This window comes from Oncorhynchus clarkii, chromosome 1 (genome assembly GCF_045791955.1).
Source record: "Oncorhynchus clarkii lewisi isolate Uvic-CL-2024 chromosome 1, UVic_Ocla_1.0, whole genome shotgun sequence".
Taxonomy (NCBI): domain Eukaryota; kingdom Metazoa; phylum Chordata; class Actinopteri; order Salmoniformes; family Salmonidae; genus Oncorhynchus; species Oncorhynchus clarkii.
Window position 1 is genome coordinate 38580690 of NC_092147.1, and position 14207 is coordinate 38594896.

The window sequence follows — 14207 nt, forward strand, 5'->3', positions numbered from 1 at the left end:
TTGTTATTTCACTGAACACAAGATAGTTTAATTTTATTTCTGGCAGTGAAACAATGCAACTTGGGTTAGAAAAAAACCTCACCAAACAGTTTAACCCCCTTGGAAAATATAAATGGACTGTTTGAAAATGTGAAGAAATATATATATATTTTTAAATGTATTTTTTATTATTATAAAAAAAGACGATGTGAATCACATTTTTATTTGGCGTACCCCCGACGGCATTGCGCATTCCCCTGGGGTCTCACTTTTTTCCCCCTCAATGTGTTCCGGTACCTCAAAGCCCCCCTGGGTATGAGCTGACAAATAGGTGAGCGGCTGCTCTTGTGTCTCAAACCATAGAAAGTGTAGGCTAATGCATGTTTTCATGTTAATTTGGATGATGGGGTTTATAGCCTAATCAGTCTAATTGAGGTGTAGACTACAACATCATGCAGTTGAGTGCTTAAACTTGTAACGAGGCTTCATGGGATTTATTGTATCATAAAGTCATGTGGTTTTGTTGCATCCAATGGCAGTGTTCGTGATAAACAAACGCAAGGAGCCACTTGTGGATTCGACAGCTCCATTGCAGTTCCGACGCCGCCAAAACCAAAGCTATGCTGGTGTCAGCTAATGCAGATCTGATCAAATCTAGCCCTGAGTTGGAGTTTGTAGTGGCTGTTTAAAGCAAAATGATGTTACACTTTCTACTGACTCAGAATACTTTGTGTCCTTGACTTCCAAACCTACTGCTGTGGAAGCCTGCTGTTGTAAGAGCAGGAATGGTAAACATAGCATCCCCAAACAGCTTAGTGAATACATCAGGGTTTTTCACCCGATTTACAGAGGTTCCCAGGTATTCATCTGCTATCAGCTCAGTTATCCACTGATCCTTTGGCTGAAGGAGACAAATACCATTTTGTATAGCCACATTTTAATCTGTGCAATGTCTTGGCAGGTGTGACTGCAGTCTCTTAGATCAGGGTAGAATAATGCCAGCAAAGGCATGACCTGCTCCCGATCAATTCCATCCACCCAACCAGGAATTAACAGTGAAGGAAAAGCAGCCAAGTGCTCAGCATATGTGAAAACTCCTTCCAGACGGTTGGAAAGCATTCCAGGTGAAGCTAGTTGAGAGAATGCCAAGAGTGTACAAAGCTCTCATCAAGGCAAAGGGTGGCTACTTTGAAGAATCTCAAATATAAAATATATTTGGTTACTACATGATTACATATGTTTTATTTCATACTTTTGATCTCTTCGCTACTATGCTACAATGTAGAAAATAGTACAAATAAAGAAAATCCCTGGAATGAGTAGGTGTGACCAAACTTTTGACTGGTACAGTATATAGATAAATAAATAGCTCTATTACTATGCAATTGCTAAAGAATTGTATAACATGTTAATAGCCTAAAGATGTTACTACAGTTGTTAAAGATATTCCTAAATAGCTGAAATAACAACTTAATGTTGTTAACTTAGTGTTATCCAAGTCACGTAAAATATCACATTCAATATTGTTGTTATACATTTTTAAATAAATTCTCAAAGCTGACTTAAGTTTGCCAGTAGCCTACCAAATTCGTCAGTGTTGGCTCCAGTCATAAACGGTACCTTGTGCATTTCATGGTTTTGGAAACTCCATCTACAGTCACACCACAATACAACAATTGATTCTTTAAAAAGACAGAAGTTGAGAACATGATTATTTAAGTAAAAAAAGGAAAGTCACACGTCATTCAAGCAGTATCCCTCTAGGGAAAGTTTTAGGCTCAAATCATTTGTTTCCAGGACATCACTTGAGGTAGTTGTGATGAAAATAATATATTGATGTGATGTAGACCTTGAACTGTGTCGATTTTTGTTTGGTGGAGACAGAGTTTGAAAATACCTGGGCCACAGACAACGGGTCAGAGCTCATGGTAACATCCATAGCTGTACCACTCAGCTATTGCACGATGGAACAGATCAGCAAACAACAGTGAATGAAGCTGCCAATTACTAACAATATTAAGAGCCCTGACAAAGGCCATGCAGCCGAAACGCATCAGAGTTCTTGAACTTTGTTTTCATTGAACATGCTATACAAATAAAGGCATTTGAATTAATTATATGAAGAATGCCTTGGTCCTCCTTTATTTTTAATGACCAATTTACCCCTTTTACCAAAGAGCATCTTCTGTCTACCAAAACCTACTATTATGTACCTGAGCAGCGCTTCCCTTTCTCCTTTTATCCCTAAATATTAAGAGCCTGTTCAAAAGCGCTAACAATCTGTGTGTGTGTGGATCCTCACCAGTACTGATATGCTCACTCCACCTGCAGACTCTGCAAATATGGTGACCTACTTGGAGTTGCCCCAAAAGTTGTAATTGTGCTCCTGGACTAATTTTACACCAGGCATGTTAATTTTAACACTCATTCAGTGTTTATATAGACCACTCTCATCAGTGTTAATTGAACACTTTTTGTGGTGTTAATATTGAAACACTGTTTGTTAAGACATAATGCTTCAGATACACAGTCATGCCCTGGCAAAGAAAAGGGGGAAAAACTATGTTTATTTTAATTTAATTTTATTTCACCTTTATTTAACCAGGTAGGCCAGTTGAGAACAAGTTCTCATTTGCAACTGCGACCTGACCAAGATAAAGCAAAGCAGTGCGACAAAAACAACACAGATGAGCAGCAAACTCCAGTTCTCATTTCCTGTTGGAACAACATCACTCAAAATCAATGGAAAGTTTCCCACAAGACAGTTTGAATAGGATTAAGTGCTATGCCAGTGTTCTCTAGCTTGACTTTAGTTGGACGGTTTTTGCGTTCCATGTACTGTACCCATAGTTAAACGAGTAGTTTCTAGAGAGAAGCGCATGTTTCTATTTAAAAACAATTCTGAGACATATTCAAACAACAATTTTAACTCAAATGGAGCCACCTCTTCAAAAATGTCATGCATTATGTCCACAGAAAGATTACTACAAACATGGAAGTGCTGAAAACTGTTTAGTTTAGAATTTTTCTTCACACCATACACAGATGGGAGGAACATTTAAGAAGGCAATACCAATGTCCCTTCCGCCAGAGTGCACATGCACTATATTGAGCTGGACAATAAATGTCCTGATGTGCTCACATTCCAGTCTTGCAAAATCTATGTTGATTACAAAGTAGAGCAATAACTAGTGTGTCATATCGACATTTATAAACTGGGTGGTTCGAGCCCTGAATAGTGATTGGCTGAAAGCCGTGGTATAGCTGACCGTATACTGTGGGTATGACAAAACAAATACTTTTACTGCACTTCTATGTTGGTAACCAGTTTATAATAGCAATAAAGCTCCTCTGGGGGTTGTGATATATGACCAATATACCACGGCTAAGAGCTGTGTCCTAGCACTCTGTGTTGCGATGTGCTTAAGAATAGCCCTTAGCTGCGGTATATTTGCCATATACCACACCCACCCAGACCTTACTTCTTAACTATATTCATTAACAAAGATACATTTAAAAAACAGACTATAATAACATTTAAAAAACAGACTATAATACCATCAAAAGTTATGTCAATGTGGGCAGATAACTTTAAAATGTGCCTCTTTTGGTGGTCATTACAAGAGTAGCTGCAGCAGCTTATGGGGATCCATAATAAATACAAACACAAATACTAAACATTATGTTGCAGTTGCTGATAATGGCAAACTCCTCAGTCTTTAAACAAAAGAAAGACCATCTTAGACACACACCTAGAGGAAATAAGAACTCACAATACTATGTTGTCAGCAAATGAAGAAGTGTAACCAAACATGGTACTCATATTAAGGCGCTTTGTTAAGTTGTTGAATGTGGAAATGAGGAAAGGTTTCCCAGCCTCATCCAACAACATCTAATTGGAGACGTATTTGTCCAGGTCAGTTGGAACTGAAGCTGGTGGCTGGGTCTCTGCCATCCCTGCCTCGATTGGTCTCTGTCATCCCTGCCTCCATCTCTGGTGGCTGGGTCTCTGCCATCCCTGCCTCAATCTCTGGTGGCTAGGTCTCTACATCCCTGCCTTGGTTGCTGGTGACTGGGTGGCAGGAGTTGTCCTCTTCTTATGATCCTTAGAGTTAAGAATATTGGTGTGCTTTATAGATGTTATTTTTTTCTGGTGTTTGACTAGCGAAGCTGTAACCAGTTGGCCTGGCTGAGAGTGGGGTCTGATTACAGAAGATATAGATACTCACTCAGGAGTTGTAGAATGGGGACACAAAAACAGATAGAAGTTTCCCGAAACTCCAGTTAATTGCACAGATGCGATGGTACAAGTCAGTGGGGGCTCTAGCTGCAGCGCCATGGAATAAGAGCTCAACGGTGACACAGAGCTAAGGTGAGCACAACATATTGTTCACTACACAAACACATAAGGGGGGTCAACACAGCCGGACATCTTACTGTAATAATATTGTTGTGAAATATGTCAGTTTAAGCATGTCTTGGTTTAACATATTACTCATATTTGATAAACAATTAAGATGCAACTTTACAGATTTCTGTCACCGCAGTCCAAGGATTCTGCTGGGGTCATATTTACACCGACTGGGGGAAATATCCAGACATCTGGCGTCATGGGCCTGGCACTTTTTGGATGGTCCTCGAATACAAACATGAAAATCAAATGTAGCTACATTTACTAACATACTAACATACTGTATAATACATACTTAATGACTACATACTATGTACTATTAGCTCATTTTGGAATACTGTAAACAAACGGTATCCTTTCAGTTGAGCGTACTAACACTTTGCCTGTCTACTGGAAGTTGATGCTGTTTGTTAGCATAGCTAACAAATTACTACCTAGACATCTTACGACTTCATTAACAATGTCGATTGAGAACGAACGACGACTATACCACTTAGCTAAGCTAAGAATTAAGTGAATAATCAAGTCAATAAACTTTGGGTAGTTAGTTAGATAGGATACAATTAATATACTGGCAAGTTCGATGTATTAGTAGCCAACTAACGTTAGGTAGCTAGCTAACATACAAGCAACTGCTGTAATGATATGCTATGCAATTTGTAAGGCTAGCGTAGCTAACAAAATGTCAGCCACTATAAAGCGTAACGTAACTTATTTGAAAAGTCATTACTTTATTACATTGCTCAACATTTTCTTAACATTTGTCATAATTAGATAAAGCAATTAATATGTATCCGCCCTTGTCGAACTTCGGCTGCATATTTTCCTTCATTTTCTTCAAATCTGAAAATGTTGTGAAGCTACGCCCATTTTCTGAAGAATTTCATTATAGGCCCTAAAAGCACAGAAATAGTGTTCACTGCTTGTCTACTTCGTATTTTGGCGAATGTAGGCCGACATCCGGGAACTTTTGGAATACTAACTATATTCATACTATTTACCAATAAGAATACTGTTGCGCATGCTCCAGTTCTCCCTCTCTGGCACTCGAGGGCGCCAGGTTGCCCTTCATTACGCACACACATCAGCGCTCATTAGACTCACCTGGATTCTTTTACCTTGTTGATTGCCCCAGCTATATCTGTCTGTTCCTCCATTGGTTCCCCGTGTCAGCATTAATGTCATTATGTTTTCATGTCCAGACGCTGTCCTGTCCTGTTTCATGTCCATTGTTAATTAAATGTTCACTCCCTGTACTTGCTTCTCATCTACCAGCGTCGATCCTTACAAATACTACATACTCAATTCACGTAACAAATAGTATGGTTAGTATGAGTATTCAAACACAGCTATAGTTTGATGCCATTCCATTTGCTCCATTCCAGCCATTATTATGAGCCATCCTCCCATCAGCAGCCTCCACTGGTCTCCTTGACTACGATCTTTATGCAGTTGAAGTCAGAAGTTTACATACATCTTAGCCAAATACATTTAAACTCAGTTTTTCACAATTCCTGACATTTAATTCCAGTAACAATTCCCTGACTTAAGTCAGTTAGGATCACCACTTTATTTTAAGAATGTGAAATGTCAGTATAATAGTAGAGAGAATTATTTATTTCAGCTTTTATTTATTTCATCACATTCCCAGTGGGTCAGAAGTTTACATACACTCAATTAGTATTTGGTAGCATTGCCTTTAAATTGTTTAACTTGGGTCAAATGTTTCGGGTAGCCTTCTACAAGCTTCCCACAATAAATTGGGTGAATTTTGGCCCATTCCTCCTGACAGAGCTGGTGTAACTGAGTCAGGTTTGTAGGCCTCCTTGCTCCACACGCTTTTTCAGTTCTGCCCACAAATGTTCTATAGGACTGAGGTCAGGGCTTTGTGATGATCACTCCAATACCTTGACTTTGTTGTCCTTAAGCCTTTTCGCCACAACTTTGGAAGTATGCTTGGAGTCATTGTCCATTTGGAAGACCCATTTGCGACCAAGCTTTAACTTTCTGACTGATTGAGATGTTGCTTCAATATATCCACATAATTTTCCTCTCCTCATGATGCCATCTATTTTGTGAAGTGCACCAGTCCCTCCTGCAGCAAAGCACCCCCACAACATGGTGCTGCCACCCCCGTGCTTCACGGTTGGGATGGTGTTCTTCGCCTTGCAAGCCTCCCCCTTTTTCCTCCAAACATAACGATGATCATTATGGCCAAACAGTTATATTTTTGTTTCATCAGACCAGAGGACATTTCTCCAAAAAGTACGATCTTTGTCCCCATGTGCAGTTGCAAACCATAGTCTGGCTTTTTTTATGGCGTTTTTTGAGCAGTGGCTTCTTCCTTGTTCAGCGGCCTTTCAGGTTATGTCGAAATAGGACTTGTTTTAACTGTGGATATAGATACTTTCTTACCTGTTTCCTCCAGCATCTTCACAAGGTCCTTTGCTGTTGTTCTGGGATTGATTTGCACTTTTCGCACCAAAGTACGTTCATCTATAGGAGACAGAATGCGTCTCCTTCCTGAGCGGTATGGTGGCTGCGTGGTCCCATGGTGTTTATACTTGCATAGCTTCAGGTGTTTGGAAATTGCTCCCAAGGATGAACCAGACTTGTGGAGGTCTACATTTTTTGGCGGATTTCTTGGCAGATTTTTTTGATTTTCCCATGATGTCAAGCAAAGAGGCACTGAGTTTGAAGGTAGGCCTTGAAATACATCCACAGGTACACTTCCAATTGACTCAAATTATGTCAATTAGAGTAACAGAAGCTTCTAAAGCCATGACATCATTTTCTAGAATGTTCCAAGCTGTTTAAAGGCATGTAAACTTCTGACCCACTGGAATTGTGATACAGTGAGTTATTAGTGAAATAATCTGTCTGTAAACAATTGTTGGAAAAATTACTTGTCATGCACAAAGTAGATGTCCTAACCGACTTGCCAAAATTATAGTTTGTTAACAAGAGATTTGTGTAGTTGAAAAATGTGTTTTAATGACTCCAACCTAAGTGTATGTAAACTTCCGACTTCAACTTTATGTAACAGTTTAAACTTTACGTCCGTCCCCTTGCCCAGACCTGGGCGCGAACCAGGGACACTGCACACGTCAACAGTCACCCTCGAAACATCGTTACCCATCGCTCCACAAAAGCCAGAGCAAGTGACGTCACCGATTGAAACGCCACTAGCGTGCACCACCGCTAACCAGCTAGCCATTTCACATCGGCTACATGTGCATAGATGGCTGTTGTTTGCAGGATAAAAAGTGTAATAATTAACATGTCAGACAAGTTCTCCAAATTATTATATCTGTCATTTTTTTATGTATCTATAACCAAGAAAATAAGAACAAAATATTATATTTCCCTATACCACCCACCCATGGACAAAGAGAACCATTTTACAATTCTAAATGATATTTATCCCTCAAATGATTTTTTAAGATTAAAATTCAATGTAGAGCGTAGTTCTATTAACCTCTTTTCCATTGACCTCTTTTCCGTATCTATGGCGTGTCATTGATGATGTCGTTTTAGGTCCTGGTGTGATGTAATGCCATATTTACACGCTAGTCGGAAGTAGGAAACTTGGCTTTTCTCCATAATTGTCGGCTCCACGCTCTCTAAAGCCTCCATGTACAGGGTTGCCATTCAGGATTTCCGGGAAAATTGTAGTCTATTAATTTCTATGCCATTGTAGGCTACTGTAGCCTACCATTTGATACAATAAATATGTTGAAATGACAATATAACTGGAGTCATGGTAAATCAATTTGTGCCACTTGTGTAGCCTACTTGGAGCTGGCAAAACGGATTTAATAAATATCCTATAACTCAGTTTGTTGTAATCTTGTGTTATTTATGCAATTATTAATGGCCATCTTTAGTTAAATTAAATTCAAAGTTATCAGTTGTGATCATGGTCACAGCTCTATCACAAATGTATAATTCGCCACATTTAATGTCAGTTTCACTGTGAGATGTTGTCCTATCAAGGGCTATATGCTACCTGCATCTATACTGAACAAAAATATAAACGAGTTCATATAAGGAAATCATGTAATTTAAGTAAATTAATTAGGCCCTAATCTATGGGTTTCACATGACTGGGCATGGATGCAGTCATGGGTGGGCCTGGGAGGGCATAGGCCCATCCACATGGCAGCCAAGCCTACCCACTGGGGAGCCAGGCCCAGCTAATCAGAATTAGATTTTTTTGCCACAAAAGGGGCTTTATTATAGACAGAAATACTTCTCAGCACCCATTCAATTCTCTGGCAATAGCTCTGGTGGACATTACTGCAGTCATTCCTGCAGGCAGCATGTCAACACTCTCTCTAAACTTGAGACATATGTTGCTTTGTGTTGTGTGACAAAACTGCACATTTTAAAGTGGCCTTTTATTGTCCCCCAGCACAAGGTGCACCTGTGTAATGATCATGCTGTTAAATCTGCTTCTAGATATGCCACACTTGTCAAGTGGATGGATTATATTGACAAAGAAGAAATGCTCACTAACAGGGATGTAAAGAAGTTTGTGCACAAAATTGGAGAAGTAAGCTTTTTGTGCATATGGAAAATGTCTGAGATTTTATTTCAGCTTATGAAACATGGGACAAACACTTAACATGTTGCGTTTATATTTTTGTTCAGTATATCTCAGTAAACCATTGCAAAGTTGAATTGCAATTATAAACCCAGATTTTAATCAGAAACCTATGCCTATTGACTTATTTCAATCTCGCAAATAGGCCATTTATAAAGGTTTGCAGTCTTAACATCTCAAATCAAATCAAATTTTATGCATTCTGGAGCAAGAGACACTCCGCACCCAACGTTAAACAAGGGGGAAATGACACGCAGATGGAAGTACAGGCAGAGACTTGTGACCAGTTTCTGGAACTGTTGGCGAAGAGACTACTTGCTGGATTTAAAGTCAGCACACCGCTGTGACACGCCACAGCCCACCCCACTGAAAGCGGGTGACGTGGTACTCATTGGAGAAGATAACACACCCAGACAAACCTGGAAACTAGGAAAGATTGAGGAACTGTTTCCAGGCCGAGATGGCCTAGTTAGATCATGTTCAGTTCGTACTGCTTCAGGGACTTTGTTGAGGAGACCTATTCAGTTGATATACTGCCTAGAGATCTAGATGAACACAGTTGTTCATCGGGGGGGGGGGGGGGGATGTTGTAACTTTAATGTGTTACAGAGTTAATGTTTAAGTTAAATCATTGAGCTGTATCTAAAGACATTTCTTTACAGTTATTTACATATGTAATTGTATTGGTTAGTATTGAATTACGCTTTTGACTGCAAGTTCCAGAATGCCTTGCGACAGGAATGAGAGAGATAACAAGCAGGTGAAAAGTGATTCAGCTGACTTTCCGCTAGCATCTTACCTGCATTGCTCTGTAGAATCTAAAGTTGTTTAAATGTAACGTGAACAAGTATTATTACTAAAATAAGCTTTCATATCAAACCCGACGTTCTGAGTCATTACTTTGAAGACAGTTAATCTAAAAGTCACATACACATGGTTAGCAGATGTTAATGCGAGTGTAGCGAAATGCTTGTGCTTCTAGTTCCGTCAATGCAGTAATAACCAACGAGTAATCTAACCTAACAATTCCACAACTACTACCTTATACACACAAGTGTAAAGGGATAAAGAATATGTACATAACGATATATGAATGAGTGATGGTACAGAACGGCATAAGCAAGATGCAGTAGATGGTATCGAGTACAGTATATACATATGAGATGAGTAATGTAGGGTATGTAAACATAAAGTGGCATAGTTTAAAGTGGCTAGTGATATATTTTTTTACATCAATTTCCAGCAGCAGCCACTCAATGTTAGTGGTGGCTGTTTAACAGTCTGATGGACATGAGATAGAAGCTGTTTTTCAGTCTCTCGGTCCCAGCTTTGATGCACCTGTACTGACCTCGCCTTCTGGATGATAGCGGAGTAAACAGGCAGTGGCTCGGGTGGTTAATGTCCTTGATGATCTTTATGGCCTTCCTGTGACATTGAGTGGTGTAGGTGTCCTGGAGGGCAGGTAGTTTGCCCCCAGTGATGCGTTGTGCAGACCTCACTACCCTCTGGAGAGCCTTACGGTTGTGGGCGGAGCAGTTGCCGTACCAGGCGGTGGGTGATACAGCCCGACAGGATGCTCTCGATTGTGCATCTGTAGAAGTTTGTGAGTGCTTTTGGTGACGAGACAAATTTCTTCAGCCTCCTGAGGTTGAAGAGGCGCTGCTGCGCCTTCTTCACCACGCTGTCTGTATGGGTGAACCAATTCAGTTTGTTTGTGATGTGTACGCCGAGGAACTTAAAACTTACTACCCTCTCCACTACTGTTCCATCGATGTGGATAGGAGGGTGCTCCCTCTGCTGTTTCCTGAAGTCCACAATCATCTCCTTTGTTTTGTTGACGTTGAATGTGAAGTTATTTTCCTGACACCACACTCCGAGGGCCCTCACCTCCTCCCTGTAGGCTGCCTCGTCGTTGTTGCTAATCAAGCCTACCACTGTAGTGTTGTCCGCAAACTTGACGATAGAGTTGGTGGCGTGCATGGCCACGCAGTCGTGGGTGAACAGGGAGTACAGGAGAGGGCTCAGAACGCACCCTTGTGGGGCCCCAGTGTTGAGGATCAGCGGGGTGGAGATGTTGTTACCTACCCTCACCACCTGGGGGCGGCCCGTCAGGAAGTCCAGCACCCAGTTGCACAGTTCAGGGTCGAGACCCAGGGTCTCGAGCTTGATGACGAGTTTGGAGGGTACTATGGTGTTAAATGGCACATAATAACGGCACAACTGCCAGAGAATTGCCTAACATTTTTAAGTTCATCCCAGTGTTTCTTGCACAGAGATTTTGAGATCCTCTGTCCAACTTATCACTCAAACTCACCTGTCAGATGTATCTATAGTTATGCACATTCACAAACCAGATTTATCTACAATTATAAACTGTGTGGTTTGAGCCCTGAATGCTGATTGGTTGAAAGCCGTGGTATATCAGACTGTGTACCACAGGAAAGAGAAAAAAAAAAGTTTTACTATTCTAATTACGTTGTTAAACAGTTTATAATAGCAACAAGGCACCTAAGGGGTTTGTGGTATATGGCCAATATACCACGGCTAAAGGGTATGTCTTAAGAACATCCAAATACCACACCTCCTCGGCCTTACTGCTTAATAATAGCAGTCAAAACAAGTTAAATCGACATCCATTGATGGAAAATGATCTGGAGAGTTTGTAATAATGTATCTGATCTTTTCTCTTGCGAAATTCTTAAACTCTTAATTATTTTGATGTTAAACTAAATTTAGCTTCTTAGCCTATGTCGTTAAAATTACGTCGATATTTAGCTCGATGACGTTATGGAAAATGGGTTTGATGGATAACTGTGGCAACTCGTCTCACTTAAAAAAAATCGGCTAGTTTTAGGGCACTTGTGAGCAGGTTTTCAGAGCTCACTGGTTAGACTTATTTTGCTAGTACCTGGCAACCCTGCCATCGCAGCGGGTGGTCAGAGAAGAAACTGAGACGAAGTTCAAGCTTTTTCTCTCGCGAGGAAGGACGCCGTTATCGAAATCCCTACAAACAACACGAGAATTCATCATTCACACGGTAATATAACCCAATCTAACACCGTACATACCCGGTGAGCCAGAAGTGGAGATACTGTATGCTTTGAACCTGCATTCAACATTTAATTTGGAGGATTATTAATATAAGATAAACCACATCATAAATGTACAACGCGGCCACGGATATGGGCATTGAGGCCTAGTGTACCATTGTATTGCGTGCTTGTTGTACTTGTGGTTAGCACGCTAGCTACCTCAAATGCGAATTATAAATGGTTAACGTTAGTTAGCTAGTTTAGTGTACCTTCTGCAATGGCAATTGTTTTTGCCCTGATATATTACATCTAAATACACAACTGTGACTCAATTTGTAGCCTCCTTTTTGTTGACGTTTTGTAAGAAATGGCAGCATTCAGAAATGTTATTCCTTATTTACCATGCAAGTTAGCCCAGCTAGCTAAGTAGCCCACCTGCCGGGTAATGTCTGACATGTTAGCTAGTTTACTACTGTAATCATGGTTTGTCATGTAATAGCTTATCTTTCAGAATTTCTGCTGTTAAGAATACACATATACATGGATGAGTCTAGGCTTATCTAGAATGTAAATTAGACGGGCTAACTAGCGAGCTTCTTTACAACTCACTTGAATTGGCCTATATCAACGTTTTCCAAACTTACTGGGGGACCCCAAAGGCTGTACGTTTGTTGTTTAACCCTAGCAGTACACGGCTTATTCAAACAATCAAAGTTTGATCATTTGAATCGGCTTTATGAGGTTTCGAGGAGCGAGTTTGGGAAACGCTGGCCTAGATATAACTAGCTAGCTACATGCAATGGTGGACAGTCATGATTTAGGCTCAGGGACTTATTCCGTAACGTTACGTCGATTCTGTAGCAAAACCTTAAACGGAAGCAAACCGGGAGGGACCTACCTAAATTTGTCCAACAGAAACTCGAATTCGTTCCAAAACTGAACCGTTTGGACTAGTGATTACACCATAGGTTTTAGCTAGTTTAGAGTCAATATCAAGACCTAGAATATCTGCAACGTTATTGTTTAAAGTTAGGTTGTAAACATATTGTCAGCGAATGAAGACATGCTGTATCATTTGTGCACAGTCGCCTGTTCGTTCAAATACAGACATCTAGCTTTAATTGTAGTGCCATACCTCTGCCAACAAGATAATGACCATAATTAAGTGTAAATTGTTGATAAATAAAGTAATTTATTTTCACACCCCTCCACACAGTGGCATTCAAACCAAAATCCAGATATTTGCAAACGGGGTGTATGTTTTGGAATATTTTTATTCTGTACAGGATGCCTTCATTTCACTCTGTCATTTAGGTTAGTATTGTGGAGTAACTACGATGTTGTTGATCCATCCTCGGTTTAATCCTATCACAGCCATTAAACTCTTAACTGTTTTAACGTTACCATTGGCCTCATGGTGAAATCCCCGAATGGTTTCTTTCCTCTCCGGCAACAGAGTTTGAGAAGGACGCCTGTATTTTTGTACATATCTGGGTCTGTTGATACACCATCCAAAGTGTAATTAATTTCACAGTGGAGGCTGGAACAGAACAAATGGAATAGTATCAAACAAACGGAAACCATGCGTTTGATGTATTTAATATAATTCCACTGATTTCCCTCCAGCCATTACCACAAGCATGTCCTCCCCAATGAAGGTGACACCAACCTCTTGTGTTGCACAGAGTGCAACTTGTCAAGCACATTTTTACTCCTGATATAATTTAGACTGCCATAACAAAGGGGTTGAATACTTATTGACTCATGACACTTAAGCTTTTAATTTAATTTGTAAACATTTCTAAAAACATAATTCCACTTTATGGGGTATTGTGGGCCAGTAACACACTTGCTTCCATTCAGCCACAAGCATTAGTGAGGTCGGGCACTGATGTTGGGTGATTAGGCCTGGCTTGCAGTCGGCATTCCAATTCAACCCAAAGGTGTTCGATGGGGTCAGGGCTCTATGCAGTCCAGTCAAGTTCTTCCACACCAATCTCGACATTTTTTTTTCGCTTTGTGCATGAGGGCATTGTCATGCTGAAACGGCAAAGGGCCTTCCCCAAACTGTTGCCACAAAGTTGGAAGCACAGAATTGTTTGCACAGAATGTCATTGTATGCTGTAGTGTTAAGCTTTCCCTTCACTGGAACTAAGGGGCCTAGCTAAAAGGCTTCCCA

At 40.4% G+C, this 14207-nt stretch overlaps 1 protein-coding gene across 1 annotated transcript in view; it reads left to right on the top strand.

Moving 5' to 3' along the window:
- Positions 1–11777: 11777 nt before the first annotated feature.
- The window catches only part of LOC139406801 (protein BANP-like), a 75055-nt gene continuing 72625 nt past the window's right edge, over positions 11778–14207 (top strand). The window contains exon 1 of the mRNA XM_071149853.1: positions 11778–12033. The gene's annotated coding sequence lies outside the window, so the exon portion shown is untranslated. The remainder of the gene's footprint in view (positions 12034–14207) is intronic.